This window comes from Delphinapterus leucas, chromosome 3, assembly GCF_059928025.1.
Source record: "Delphinapterus leucas isolate spDelLeu-1000000601 "Yukka" chromosome 3, BTC_Dleu_Yukka2, whole genome shotgun sequence".
NCBI lineage: Eukaryota > Metazoa > Chordata > Mammalia > Artiodactyla > Monodontidae > Delphinapterus > Delphinapterus leucas.
In genome coordinates, this window is record NC_143131.1 from 2,626,939 (window position 1) to 2,641,037 (window position 14,099).

Here is a 14,099-nt window from a genome sequence, read left to right on the forward strand (position 1 = left end):
TGCTAAGCGATGCTCACCCCCCCACACCCCAAGAGGCGTATACTGGACACCAGGGGAGCCCCAGGCTTAGGACGGTCCCGGAGGAGAGAGGAATAAAGGCCAGGCAACCACCCCGGTCCTCAACGTCCTGGTTCTGTGCTCTCAAGTACACTTGCTCACTGAAGTCCGTCTGGGGCTCCAGATCCACGCTCGTGGACGAGCCAGCGTGGCCCCGCCTCGTGGTGCCAGCCCCGGCCCGAGAGGCGACACTGCTTCCTGTGTCAGCTCCGCTGCGACACGTGGCTTTCTAGAGGTCTATGAAAAGTTGTCATTTTTGCATTTTTGTGTTTTTTTTTTGGTGATTTTGCTGCTTAAAATGCCCCCAAGCCCAGTGCGGAAAGACTGTGCTTCGGTAGAAAGGGCCTGGGAGAGAAGCTTTGTCAGGGCCGGAGTTACGTGCTCTTGGCTGAAGGTCTGTGTCAATGCAGCAAAGTAGATATCCGGTAAGGTGTCCCTCAGCAGAAACACACACGAGACAGGGTTAGGTACTGACCCATTGAGGGAAATGGGGCCTGGGGCCCATGGGAGCCCAGCCCTGTGTCCCCAGGAGCAAAGGCTCAGGACTCGCCAACTCAGTGTTTGGGTGTCTCTGTAGAACAGTTACCGCATATGGAGAACCAGCTGTACTCTATTGGAAGGAAAGAATGATTTTTTAAAAAGAAACAATGTTTCCTTCAACTGTAAACCCGCTGGGATGATTAAGTTGAGCATCCCTTTCTAAAGAAGAGAAAACACGAATCTTCCTTAGCCGGCTGCGCCTGGGTCTGACCTGGGTCTCCCATGTGGTGTCGGGAGCCCCTCTGACGTGACAAGCAGGCCACCCCCCCCCCCCCCGGCGACTTGCATTTCATTCTGAAAGCTCTGCTTCCCCATGACATATTTGCGGCTGCTCCTTTTTCCTGACAGCCCTGAGGCTCAGAGTCACCTGATTCTGCATTACACACCAGTGCGTTGCCAAACCAGGGAGGGGGAGACGGTGAGATGGTGGATGGTGGTCCACACCGGGGAAGCCTGGACAGGGAGAAGCCATCAGGAGACCGGCGTGAGAGTCCCTCAAATCACTCCCCAGAAAGCCGCATCAGATTGGTGCAAGTAGGTACCCGGAGGGGAAGAACCAGAGGGTGCCGACTGGGACCTTGGAAACGCAGGGCGGCTCCATCCCACTGGGTCATCACAGTGGCCCCTGGAGGCATCTCCAGCTTCTGCTCCTGCAGCCCAGCAGCATGTTGTCCATACAGAAGCCAGAACTACCTGTGAGATGTCACTCTGTGTGACAGCTGAGTTTATGGGTCAACTGGACCACTGAGTGTCTAGATACTTGGTCAGACTTTATTCTGGGTGCTTCTGGATGAGAATAGCCTTTGATTCCATGCACTCAGTAAAGCAGATGGCTCTCCCCAGGGTGGGCCTCTTCCACTCAGCCAAGGGCTGTACCTGGCCTACCCACCTGGCTCGTACTTACTTTTTCCCTTCCTGTTTTTCTTGCCGACCAAGACGTTCATTCCAGGATGGCAGGGACATGGTGTGTACCTAGAATAGCGCCCGGCTCAGAGTAAGGAAAGCCACACCTGTAGAATAGTTTTATTGGAGATAAAGAATGGTTCAGACAGGCCAGCTGTGTGTGACTGACGACCATTGTGAGTGACACTAAAACTTCACTCTTGGGGGGTGACTGGGGACCTGGTTTTAATGATTGAAGAATCTGAATTAGAGGTTCTCTCTAAAGGAACACAGGTGAATTTCATCACATTAAAGAACAGATGGCAAACAAATCAGTCACTAAGTGCTTCCAAAAAGAATTCCTGCCAGTAGGTGATGGATAAATAAACTGTGGTCCATCCAGACAATGGAGTATTATTCAGTGCTGAAAAGAAATGAGTTATCAACTCTCATCATTTTTTCAAGTAATAATTTTGGATATGCAAGATTGCTCATTTTTTCTTCCACGGTAATATTTTGTTAATATATTATGATTTGTCCAATATTAAAAAGAAAAGAGCTATCAATCCATGAAAAGACATGGACAAACCTTAAATGCATGTTATTAAGTGAGAAAAGCCAATCAGAGAAAGCTACAGAATGTATGATTCCAACTCTATGACATTCTGGAAAATACAAAATAGGCAGACAGTAAAAAGATCAGTGGTTGCCAGGCTTTGGTGGGAGGGATAAACAGGTGGAGCACAGGGGATTTTCAGGGCAGGGAAACTAGTCTGTATGGTTTTATAATTCTGGATACATGTCATTATACATTCGTCTAAACCCATAGAATGTACAGCACCAAGGCTGAACCACAGTGTGAACTATGGACTTCAGTTAATCATAATGTATTAGCGTTGGCTCATCAAGTGTAACAAATGTACCACATCAATGCAAGATATTAGACATAAGGAAAACTGCAGGTCAGGGGAGAGGAGGTGCATGAGAACTCTCTGTGCTTGCTGTTCAATTTTTCTGCAAACTTAAAAATGTTCTAGGGGCTTCCCTGGTGGCGCAGTGGTTGAGAGTCCGCCTGCCGATGCAGGGGACACGGGTTCGTGCCCTGGTCCGGGAAGATCCCACATGCCGCGGAGCGGCTGGGCCTGTGAGCCATGGTCACTGAGCCTGTGCGTCCGGAGCCTGTGCTCCACAACGGGAGAGGCCACAACAGTGAGAGGCCCACGTACAGCAAAAAAAAAAAAAAAAAAAAAGTTGTAAAACATAAAGTCTATGAATTATTTAAAAATCTGTTGTCTTTTTATATAGTAGCAAAAACAATTTTAAAAAGTTTTTAAATATTTAGAACTGCACTAAAAAATCAAGAAAAAATCTAATCAAATATGCTCAAAACCTTTTACAAAATATCTACACAATATTATTCAGAAAAAAGTGTTGAATCCTAAAGAATACAGAGATGTACCATGTTCATGAATGTCTCATATTTGAAGATGTTAATTCCCTCCAAGGTGATTTATAGATTCACCATAATCTGATCAAGATCTCAGCAGATTGTGTATGTGTGTGTGGACATTGAAAACACATTTCTGAAAAATATATTGAAATACCAAGAGTCCGTAATAAACATAATCTTGAGGAAGAACAAAGTTGCAGAACTACCGCTCTTGGATGGGAGACTTATTTTAAAGTTCCATGGACATCCCTGGTGGTGTAGTGGTTAAGAATCCACCTGCCAATGCAGGGGACATGGGTTCAGTCCCTGGTCCAGGAAGATCCCACATCCTGCGGAGCAACTAAGCCTGAGAGCCACAACTACTGAGCCCACGCACCACAACTACTGAAGCCTGCATGCCTAGAGCCTGTGCTCCACAACAAGAAAAGCCCAGTTACTGCAACAAAGAGTAGCCCCCGCTCGCCACAACTAGAGAAAGCCTATGTGCAGCAATGAACACCCAACGCAGCCAAAAATAAATAAACAGATAAATAAAAATAATGAAAGTTACTGTCAGTAACACAGTGTGGGACTCTAGAAAGAAAAAGAGACCGACAGGACAAATAGGGCCTCCAGAAACAAACACACGTGGGGACATTTCACTTACACCAAAATTCAGAATTTCTTCCCCACACCAGGATGGCTAAAATGAAACAGACAGAAATGTCAGTGATGGCATCAGGGTGGAGCAGCTAGAGCTGGAGGCACGTGGGATGCCACTGAAGTTGCATGTGGGAACACGCGATGCCACGCCCAGCAGGTACCCAACAAAAACGTGTACACTACGTTCACCAAAACACACGAGTGTGAACGTTCACGGCCCCAAACTGGGCACAACTCCACTGCCCGTAAACAACACAGCGGACGAATAAATGGTGGGGGGGTGGTGAGCACAGCAGAATCCAGCAAGCAAGGATGATAAGTGAACCGCAAACACACTCAACACTGGGGCGGATCTCGGGGGTGCGGTTGTCGGAAGCCAGACAAGAGCCTGCATCCTGCTCCTGCTGAGGGCGCGGATTTCAAAACTGGGCATCGCTGTCTGGTGCCTCAGGGTGGGGACGGGGTTCCTGAAAGGCCGGGCGGTGGCTGGACAGTGGGGACTGTGAGTGTGCTGGTGTCGAGTTCTGGGTGTGCCACGTGATGTGTGAAATTATACAGTATTCTGCTTGACGGTCACACGTCATAAAAGTTTTCTAAAAAAGATAGCAATGCTATATAAACAGTTGCACGTAAATGCACTCATACCACCTAAACAGGCATTTCAAAACCAGCCATTACTTTAAACCACCGTGCTTTCAAAGGGCTCTCGGTGAAAGCAAGGCTGTTCCAATGGATTTCCTTATTTGCTAAGCACTGAATCAACATTTTCTCTTGGCTCGGACGGGCTCCCCACGTGTCAAGGTCAGACGGGTTGATGAGGTTGCGGCTGGCAGACACCTTCTCCCATGCGACACCCGGGACAGTGTTTGCCCCCAGGGAGCAGGCGAGGGTGTGAGGCCTGGCCCAGGGCAGCCTCTGGGAATTTTGGTCGCTTCACCGGCATTTTCTTCAGAGCACAAATCACCGAGAGTTCCTAAAAAACTTCCTCTTTTTTAAAAAAATCTGATGCTTGATTTTTAAAAAACTTCTTATTTTTAAACACTCCTCTCCTTCTCTGGGCTTCTTGCTCCTACAGACTCAGCTGTGACACAAGGATTGAATAGCGTCCCCAGGTCGCATGGCCCTGGGGCGGGACTCCAGGCCAGGCGGGCAAAATACGCAGGGAGAACGTCTCCCCTGATTTTCAGTTTTCGGTTATAAGTAGACACTCGGGGCGGGCTCGCAGGACAAACTGGCGTGCATGTGGTCCTGTCCAGGTGATACAGACCCATGTCCAGCTGCCATCCCTCGTGAGGGGGCGGAGAACGTCCTGCCGACATCCTGGCCGGAGAGAAAGGAGGAGTCGAGCTGTAAACACACAGTACAGTTGTTTCGGCGACGGTTTAGTGAAACAGCTGGCGTGCGCACTGCCCAGTGAGGGCAAACATGCGTCTCTCAGAAGCCTGGCTGGAGAGCCACCTGAGACCACGGGGCGCCCTCCAGTGAGCCCTTGCTTCAGCTGCCCCCTGGAGGTTTGGGCACTTTCGGTCACTGTGAGCAATCTTCACCCTCGAAACCCACACTTGCCTCTGCGCTGGCCCCGATTTACCACCAGACGTGGTCTTCGGTCCACGGAACAGACGGTCTGGGCTTCGGCCACCAACTCAGTGTCAGACCCGCTCCCACTGAATCCCAGGGTCGTGGGCCCTGCTGGTGATGGTGGTAACAAGCTGGCCCAGCCCTGGACAGCTGCAGGCCAGGCCTCAGGCCCGGGTCCCACCGTCAGGGCTCTTTCTGGCCCTGAGCTCCCTCATAAGTCAACAACCCATCAGTGATTTGCTCTGTTCAGCAGATGAACCTGTTTGAATTTGTGAACTCTCTCGTGTAGATTTAACAAAATTATCAAGTTGTCCTGCCTTGAAATACACATGGGAACACAGAAGGGGACCAGCCTTCCTTCTGCTTCAATGAGGAGATAAATACTTGGCACTGATGTTCAGTGCTGGCCCAGGAATGAGTGATGAAAACAAAAGAAGCTTTCTTAGGGCTTCAGATTTTCTCAGATCAGGAGGCTGAAACCCACACGTCTACTTCCACCCTCCGCATGGAAGGTGACTGGGGCGCTGCCCTGGGGCACTCTGATCTGAGGCTCACCCACCAGAGCTGGGAGGGGATGACCCTGTGTGTGATCTCCGCAGAGCCATGTGGGTGGGAGCAGCCCCACATCTTGGTTCCTTCCCACCTGGGTTGACACGACCTTGTCCATCCGCTGATCCCACGTGGGGCCCTGTTTCAGAGGCAGCACCCAACATCCTCATGACCCTTTAAAATGAAACCCCCCAATGCCCGTCACTCCACTGACCATGTGGCCAAACACAGGCCTCAGCTTGACGGACGTGCAACCGGGTCATCAACTCCTGTCCAGCCAACGCCGTCACCTAATTGACCTTGGCCATGTGGACCACGGTCAGCCTGGCTGTCTCCAGAGGGGCTATTTTCAGGGATGGTTCAACGTGGGACATTTCGAGGATAACAGAGGAAAGTGGCGGCGGGGGGGGGGGGCACCTGAGGACGGGGGGCGGTGTCTACGTTAAACATGTAATTCAAGGTGCTAACAAATCCACACTCCCGCCAGCAGTGAGGGTAGAGCCTGCAGTGGTGAGGATTTGCCTCAGTGGCTGTGGACAGAAAATCGGAAAGAGCTGGGACTTAAAGGCAAAATTCGGGGGGACGGTTCTGGTGTGGTTGCCTGCTGGCTCGTGGTCAGGTGGGGACCTGCTCCCTTCGCTTTGTGGCTCTGTCATCCTCAACCAGTGGGTCTACTTTGAGTTCAAGCTCCAGCCCTCATGTCCTCCTGGAAACCAGCCGATAAGAAGGAAGATGTGCACATGTACCCCACGCCCCCACTAGCCTGGGGATGCACAGCGTCCCCTCCGCTCGTGAGCCACGGCTGGCCACGTGGCTGCGCAGGTGCAGGGAAGCTGGGAGATGAAATTTTCCTGGAAGCTGTGTCCCAGCTCAGTGTCGGGGACTCTTACAGGGAACAAAGAGGGATGCATGTTGCTGGACGTCTGGGGTCGGCCACAGACCCGTCCCCTCCTCCCCCCAAGAAAAGACCCAACCGTAAATGATTGCAGCCTGAGCTGTGGAAATTGTTTCAATTTGCGTTGTGTTATTTACTAGAGAGTTTATTTTCTCAGTCCTCACTGGCCATCGGGATTTCCTCTTCTGAGGTTGTCTGCTTCTGACTTGTCTTCCTGTTGAGTGTCTGTTCCGTGTGGATTTTCCGAGTTCTTTACAGATGCCGGATCATGACTCTGACCGTTGTTACGTCCTCAGTTGTCCTGCTCTGTGTACTTACTGTCTTTCAACTTAGAAGTTTCAAATTTTGAGGTGGTCAAATGTATCAGTCATCTTATTGGTTATGCATTTTGTTTTTACTCTGGTATAAGAAGGTCCTAATTCTCAAAGGTTATATACGCACTGTTTTGCATTTGCTTCTGATACATTTGTAGTTTTCCCTTGTTTAGGTCTTAAAGTATTTGGCGTTTGTCTTTGGGATACAATTTTTTTTTCTCCAGATGAACAGTCATTTGTCCAAATAGGATTTATTGAACACTTCCTCTTTTCTCCATGGATTAGGAAGCCACATATACCACATAGTACATTCTTATACGTACACAGATCTTCTTCCTGGATTTTTTTGACTAGGCCTGGCCTGACACTGCCGTTTCATAATATTCCTTCTTTCTCCATGGGGGACATTCCCTATCCCTCTCATGTTTTTGCTTTTATCAAGTATTTCTTGATCATTTTGTAGGGTTATTCTTCTATGTGAATTTTAGAGGCCTGATTCTGTTGAAATTTTGATTAGAATCACAATGAATTTACAGAATTGACACGTTACAAAACTGCATATTTCCATTCATGTACGTGGTATGGCTCTCCAGTTAGTTAAGTATTTCCATGTTATGGAACTTAATCATTCTGTCCTGTTTCACTAATATACAGGAAAAAAAAATACATGAACTGAAATAAAAGAGCAATTCACATTTTACAAATGGAGGGTAGAAGTGAATTTGATAGAAGGTGAGAGATAACAGCTGCTTCCTTTGGAGAAGGAGAATGTCATGGGTGCCCTCAACGCTGTTTATGGTCACTTGTTCTTCATGACCTGGGGTTGGCCGGGTCTCGGGTTCCTGACGCATCCGTGTCACAAGGTTCCTTCTACTTCCAAGGCCTCGGTGGCAATGCCCAGAGATGAAGAGAAAGAAGGTGTGTTTTAAGGATCTCATAAAATAAAAGTGATGCTCGAAACGTGTGACATAGGAACCACGGGTGAGAACTCATGTTTCAAAGATTAACTCTCCTTGCCCGTGGATTTCCTCTCATCTCTGTGGGAGCCTGGAGCTAGAACCAGTGTTGTCATGTTGGCTTTCTTGCATCTGATTCCCTTCCTGCATTTGGGGAGCCTGGCCCTGGGGACTCATGGTGCAGGCGACCCCTCAGAAACTAGGACGGCACATCCTGGTGGCCCCGAGGCTCCTGGGCCGTATCCCTCAGGACCCCTCCCTTCAGATTCCTGTGGTCAGTGGTCAGCAGACATGAATCAGGTAGAGGATGAAGCCCTGACAGCCAGGAGAGAGGCTGGTGGTGGTGGGTCAGCTCCCCAAGGCCTCTCTCTCTAGACACTTGCCCGCTGCAGGGCTGGGGCCCCACAGTGAGGGGCCCCGGAGTCTCCATATCCTTGGGCTTTTATTCCTTACACTTGAGGGATGCTGCGTTACCACAATGTAGCCCTCACCTGTGCCCTGCAGTGTCGCCTGCGGGTGGGACTCCACAGGCACGCGGTCGGGGAGCCCCAACCTGGGCCTCCCGTCATGCAGGTCCCACACGGCCCAGGGTTTCCTGGGAGTCAGGCCCCTCAGTCCAGCACACACAGGTGTGAATCAGGTGGGAGAAGGATACACTCCAGGGAGGGTGGTCAGGTCACTGGGGGCTCCCGGACCGCCACCTCGGCTGGTTTCTGGCCTCCTGCCTAGGTGCCTATGTTCTGGACCTCGCTCTCCAGCCTCCCCTGAAAATCGGAGGCCACCTGGTGTCCTCCCAGTGACTGCGGTGCTTCTGACGTTGGGCAGGGCTGTCTTTCACGGTTCACAGCCGGGAACCGCCAGCCCGATCACGTCTACATCCTGATCCTAGAATCTGGGAATGTGACCTTTCTTCAAATACGAGAAATGTGACGCAGCAGATGTGACCAAGTTAAAGATGTTGCGAGGAGGAGATTATCCCGGATTAACCGGTTGGCCCTAAATGCATTGCAGGTGTCCTGAGGAGGGGGGAGGAGGGCATTCGAGACACATGGCGGGGGGCACGTGAAGACGGAGGTAGGGGTTGGAGCGACGGCCCCAGCAGCAGACTAGGCGGGAGCCTCCAGAGGGAGCGGGGCCTCCACGTCGGACTCTGGCCTCCAGAGCAGGGGCAGGATATGTTTCTGCTGCTCCAAGCCACCCGTGTGCGGTGATTGGTGGTGCAGCCCCAGGACATGCAGACCCTCACTCTCTGGGCAGCCTGTCCGGCACCGGGAAGGTGACCGCTCAGGACAGCCGGCCACCTCCTCCGGGCAGAGTGAGCCCCGCGGTCCTGCCCTCCGTCGGCTTGGGGCCTTAACTGCAGCTACGCGGGGACGTGTGGGCCCACCCGCTGAGGCCCTCGGCCCACAAAGCTGCTGCAGGAAGCAGCAGCCCTGCCCCACCCTCACCCCGGCCATGCCGCCCCCAGCCCCTCTGATCCCTTTGCTCTGGGCCTGGGAGACCCCCGCACCCCCGGCGAGCGGCACCCCCCCACCCCCGCACCCGGCACCCCTCCTCGGCGTCCTCGGCCTCCTCGGCTTGAGCTCAGGGCCGTGCCTGCCACTTGCCCTTCGGGCCCTTGCTCAGGCCGGGGGGCCGGGGGGCCGGGGGCTGCTTTTCAAGCTCATGGATTGGGGATGGGGCAGGCGGAGTGATGGGGCTGGCGGACTCGCGGCGGTGCCCCGCCTGTGATGGGAGCGATCACGTGGCAGCTGGGCACCGTCTGTGGCTCTCAAGGTTGCTCATTTCTCGGGACGAGACCCTTCTCACAGGCCACCCTCTGCCAGGTGCACAGGTGTTCTTCCAGTCTGAGCGTTTGCGGACGGGCTTGCCGGGTCCATACTGGCTTCTCGCAACAGGAAGTGCCACGGACGCACCTGGGTCCCAACCAACCGCTTCAGTCAGAGGAGGAAGGACCCTCCCAAACCCAGGGCTTTAACAACCAGTCGTGGATTTGGGGTCTGGAATTCCGGAAGGTTCTGGTGGTTCTGGATTGGGCTCTGGGGTGGGGGTCAGGGGTTGGTTGAGGTAGAAGGCCGGGTGTTGGGACGCAGAGCAGTGGGGGGCTGGTGGCATCTCTCTCTCTTTAGGTGGCCTCAGGGCCTCCCCACGTGCCCCCCTTCCCAGTGCCACCTGCCAGGAGGGCTGCTGAGCTCACGGCCTGGTGCCCAGCCTCTCCGCAGACGTGGATGGACCCTCTTCACTCTCCCCAGAGGCCCACACAAGCCCAGGTGTCCTTGCAAGCCTGCCGTCCTCAGCACCCCTGGTCCTGGGGTGTTCACCAGGCCACAGGTTCTAATTTTTACATTGTATCGAAGGGTAACTCGCTCACAGCCAGCAAAGAGCTCAGCTGGGCTTTCACACGTGTCTGTGGACCTGCACGGTCACCCAGTTCAGGATAGAGATCCTCCCCCCAACCCAGCCAGTGAAGCCTCACCCACAGGAGCAGAGCTTCCGTAAATGCCGTCACTGGCACTGGAGGTTCGTTTTGCCTGATCTCGAGCTCCATAAAGTGGAACCACATGGGACGACCTGCAGCCTCCACGGTGGGCGCCAGTGGTCCCCACCCCTCATCTTCAGGCCTTGAAGTCCCTCCCACACAGGCAGGGCAGCCCTGGCCCTGCCCCCGGCCACGTGGGCACCGTCCTGCAGTGGGTCCTCTGGCCCCGCTGCCCTGGAACCTACAGTGCACCGCTGGGCCTTCCAGGCCGGTGCCAGGAGGAGGCTGGACAGCAAAGCAGTTGTAGGGTCAGTGGGTCGGGGGTGGGTGGGGCTGAAGCATCACCGGGTGGGGGGGACCCTGGGAGAAAGAGCTGGGAAAGCAGCAGCGAGGCAGGGTCCGAGGTCCGGGGACCCCCGCACGGGGGCTCAGGGAGCTGCAGGGTGTAGGGGGCGGGTGCCCCAGGCCCTGACCTCCTCTGGTGCTGAGCAGAGTGGGTGGTGGCCCCGGGGGGACTTGGGCCTCAGGCCTCTCAGGGACAGCGAGAAATCGCTTCTGCTTTGGGAGCTGTCTGTGGGGTGTGGCAGAGGCAATGGGGCGGGTGGGGAACAGAAGCACAGAGCACCCTGCGTTGGGGCACCCCTGATTCCCAGGGCGCTGAGGGCTCCGTGTAACGTGACGATGCCCGCTGATGGGCCACCTGAAGACAGAACTGTCTCAAAAGAAGGGAGGAGAAACACTACCTCTTAGGGCTTCCCTGATGGCACAGTGGTTGAGAGTCCGCCTGCCGATGCAGGGAACACGGGTTCGTGCCCCGGTCCGGGAGGATCCCACATGCCGCGGAGCGGCTGGGCCCGTGAGCCATGGCCACTGAGCCTGTGCGTCCGGAGCCTGTGCTCCACAACGGGAGAGGCCACAGCAGTGAGAGGCCCGCATACCGCAAAAAAACAAACAAAGAAAAAGACAAAAAACACTGCCTTTTAGTGAGAATTGATATAATAGCAAAGAAATCATTTTCTAAATCATCTGGCCATTTTCTTGCACTCATTACTCATTACCATATATACAAAACCAACAGAAAATGTCCACATAGGTTGTTTATGAAGCTTTTAAGGGGTCTGTGAAGTTTAGCAAGTGCTAAATACAGCTGCTGATACTTCAGTGTGCTCGTATTACGATGTTGCAGCTGGGTAGGGAGAGTACTGACAAGTCTTCTTATTAGAATGAATTCTGCATTGAACAGCTTTCTATATAAACCTCGTGGGCACTTCTGATTATCTCTAAAATAAATCAGAAGAAAGAATAATGAGTTAGAGTGTATAAACATTTGGGGCCTTTGAAACAGAGGAAGTTTTAAAATAAATTATGGTCTGTATTTTTTTTTCTTTTTTTCTGTACCACGCGGCATTTGGGATCTTAGCTCCCCGACCAGGGATTGAACCCACGCCTCCTGCAATGGAAGTGTGAGTCTTAACCACTAGACCGCCTATTTTTAATAAAGGGAGATTATCGTGTCTCAGAAGATCTTTACAGGGACGTCCCAGCTGAGAGCACGTCAGTGGCCCTCAGCCGAGCCCTGGGTGGGGTCCCAGAGGTCCTGACTCACGGACAATTTAACAGCCTGAGTGGACGGAGGCTGGACAGTTCTGAAGCCTCATCTTTGCCGGGTGTGCCGTGTGGATTCGGCCCGGGGTGCCTTCAGGAGCGTCCAGAAGACAGATGTGTCTGTGGCAGGAGGGCGTGGCCCCCCCCTCGGAATCCTGACCTTTCCTCCCACTCCCACCCAAAGTGCCGAGAACGGTCGACTTAATACAGAGCTACAACTGTACCAACTGGCTCGTCTGAGACCAAGCATGCATTTTTGGCTAGAATTATTTAGGTCATCAGAAAAGTATAAGGTTTTTCATGTTACTCTAAAAATTCCCAGCATTCTCTGTGCAAGACAAGGGACGCCCTCTGTGCCCTGGTGCTCCAACCCGGCCACCAGTTCACTTTGCACGGATTTCTGATTTTTTCTAAGTAACTTAAGTGTTTAGAGAAGTTTGGAGCCACATAGTGGCTTTTTGAGAATTTAGTTAGCGGACCTAACCCGGTGTGGTGTGATGTTTCCCTGCACAAGAGATTACTATCTGAAGGAGAGAGGCACAGAGAGAGTTCTATTCCGAGGACCCTCGGGGCCAACAGCGCAGTGGTCATGACGAAACAGAGCAGACTGGAAGGGATGCGGGAGCCCTGGAAGGCGAAAACCCAGCCAGGAGCCCAGTGATGACCCCTCAGAGCTCCAGATGTTCTCAGAGATACAGGGTGGCCCCTCCTGCCCAGGGCTGTCTTGGGTTTGGCACTAAAGTCTGGCATCCTGGGACACTGACCAATCCTGGTACCGTGATGGTGCGTCCCACTAGATCAGAGCCAGCCCCTGGCTTCAGGGGTGAGAAAAGCTTTGCTTCCTCTGTTGGTGGGGCCTCAGCCTCGAGGATGATAAGGGTGAGATGTGGGTTATCAGAGTCTCCATGAAGCCCGGGGAGAAGGACGTCCAGGCAAGGGCTGAGCGGCCTTTAATTAGGCTGAAAGCGTGTGGGGATCACGTGCTGTGCCAAACACTCCGGAACTGAGAGGCCCCCTTCCCTCCAGGGAAGATTTCTCTCCTGTCCTCAAGGGGCAGGTTGGCTCAGAGGTGAGTCCCTTCTTAAGGGAGGACCCCCTGCCCCCGCTCTCCCCCAGGAGGCCGTTAAGAAGAGAAACAGAGCTTTCTTTGTTTTTGCCCTGGGCACTGGTGTGTGGACGCCCCCTTGTCCCAGTTGCTCCACCCACGGAAAGTGGCCTGATGATATGTGACCCCAGCACGTCAGACATCTGATGTGTCTAAACGTTCCACGAGTGAGGGGCACCTTATGTCCTGGATACATTGCTCAAGATTTGATATCTGCAGACTCGGAGCAATCAGAGTGCTATATTAAACTGTCGAAGGAGAAGCCTGAAGACCCTGACAATTCATACCTGCGATGCTGTCTCTTAGTGCCAATAATGAGTGGGGAGAAAGTCAATAAAAATCACATCTGATCCTTAGCTGGCTGCCCTGTCTTTTAAGGCTGCCAGACACTCATGCTTGTATTTTCTCTGGAGGAGCATGACATCATTCTGGCCCCAAAATTTCCTTCCAAAATACTGCAAATAGAATGTCAGGCAAAAAGTAAAGAAGTAACCAGGCAAACACGGGTGTAAATGGGGGAACAACACGGAGTAAAAACGTCGACACCAGAGTCGCAGATGCAGGGCTGCTCAGAAACACCTCTCAAAACAGCGTTGTTGGCAGCATTCAAGGCTAAAAATGTCCAAAAGACTAGATTAAGAATTTCAGTGGAGAATTAAAAATTATAAAAAAAGGAAACTTCAAAGCTAAATAAAAAGATTACAATAAACAAGACTTGAAAACTAAGCTAATAGTTTAACAATAGTTTAGAGGTAGCTAAAAAAAAAAAGGTGGTGAACTGGAAAACTGTTCAGAAGGAGACATGCAAAGTGAACCACAGAAACATAGGGAGGAAAAGAGACACAGAGGGTGTGGGAAGCCACTGGGGTTCTGGAAAGATGGGGAGAGAGGTCGGCCAACTCAGTATGTGAGGAGAGAAGGGCGGGACATTTCTGGAGCTGATGAAAGACACCCTGGCTCCTCATGCTGTCAGTGAAGGGTTCCTTGTTTCCCCCGCACCGTCCACCCTCTGCGAGGTCGTGGTCCCCACTCTGGGCAAGCGTCCCA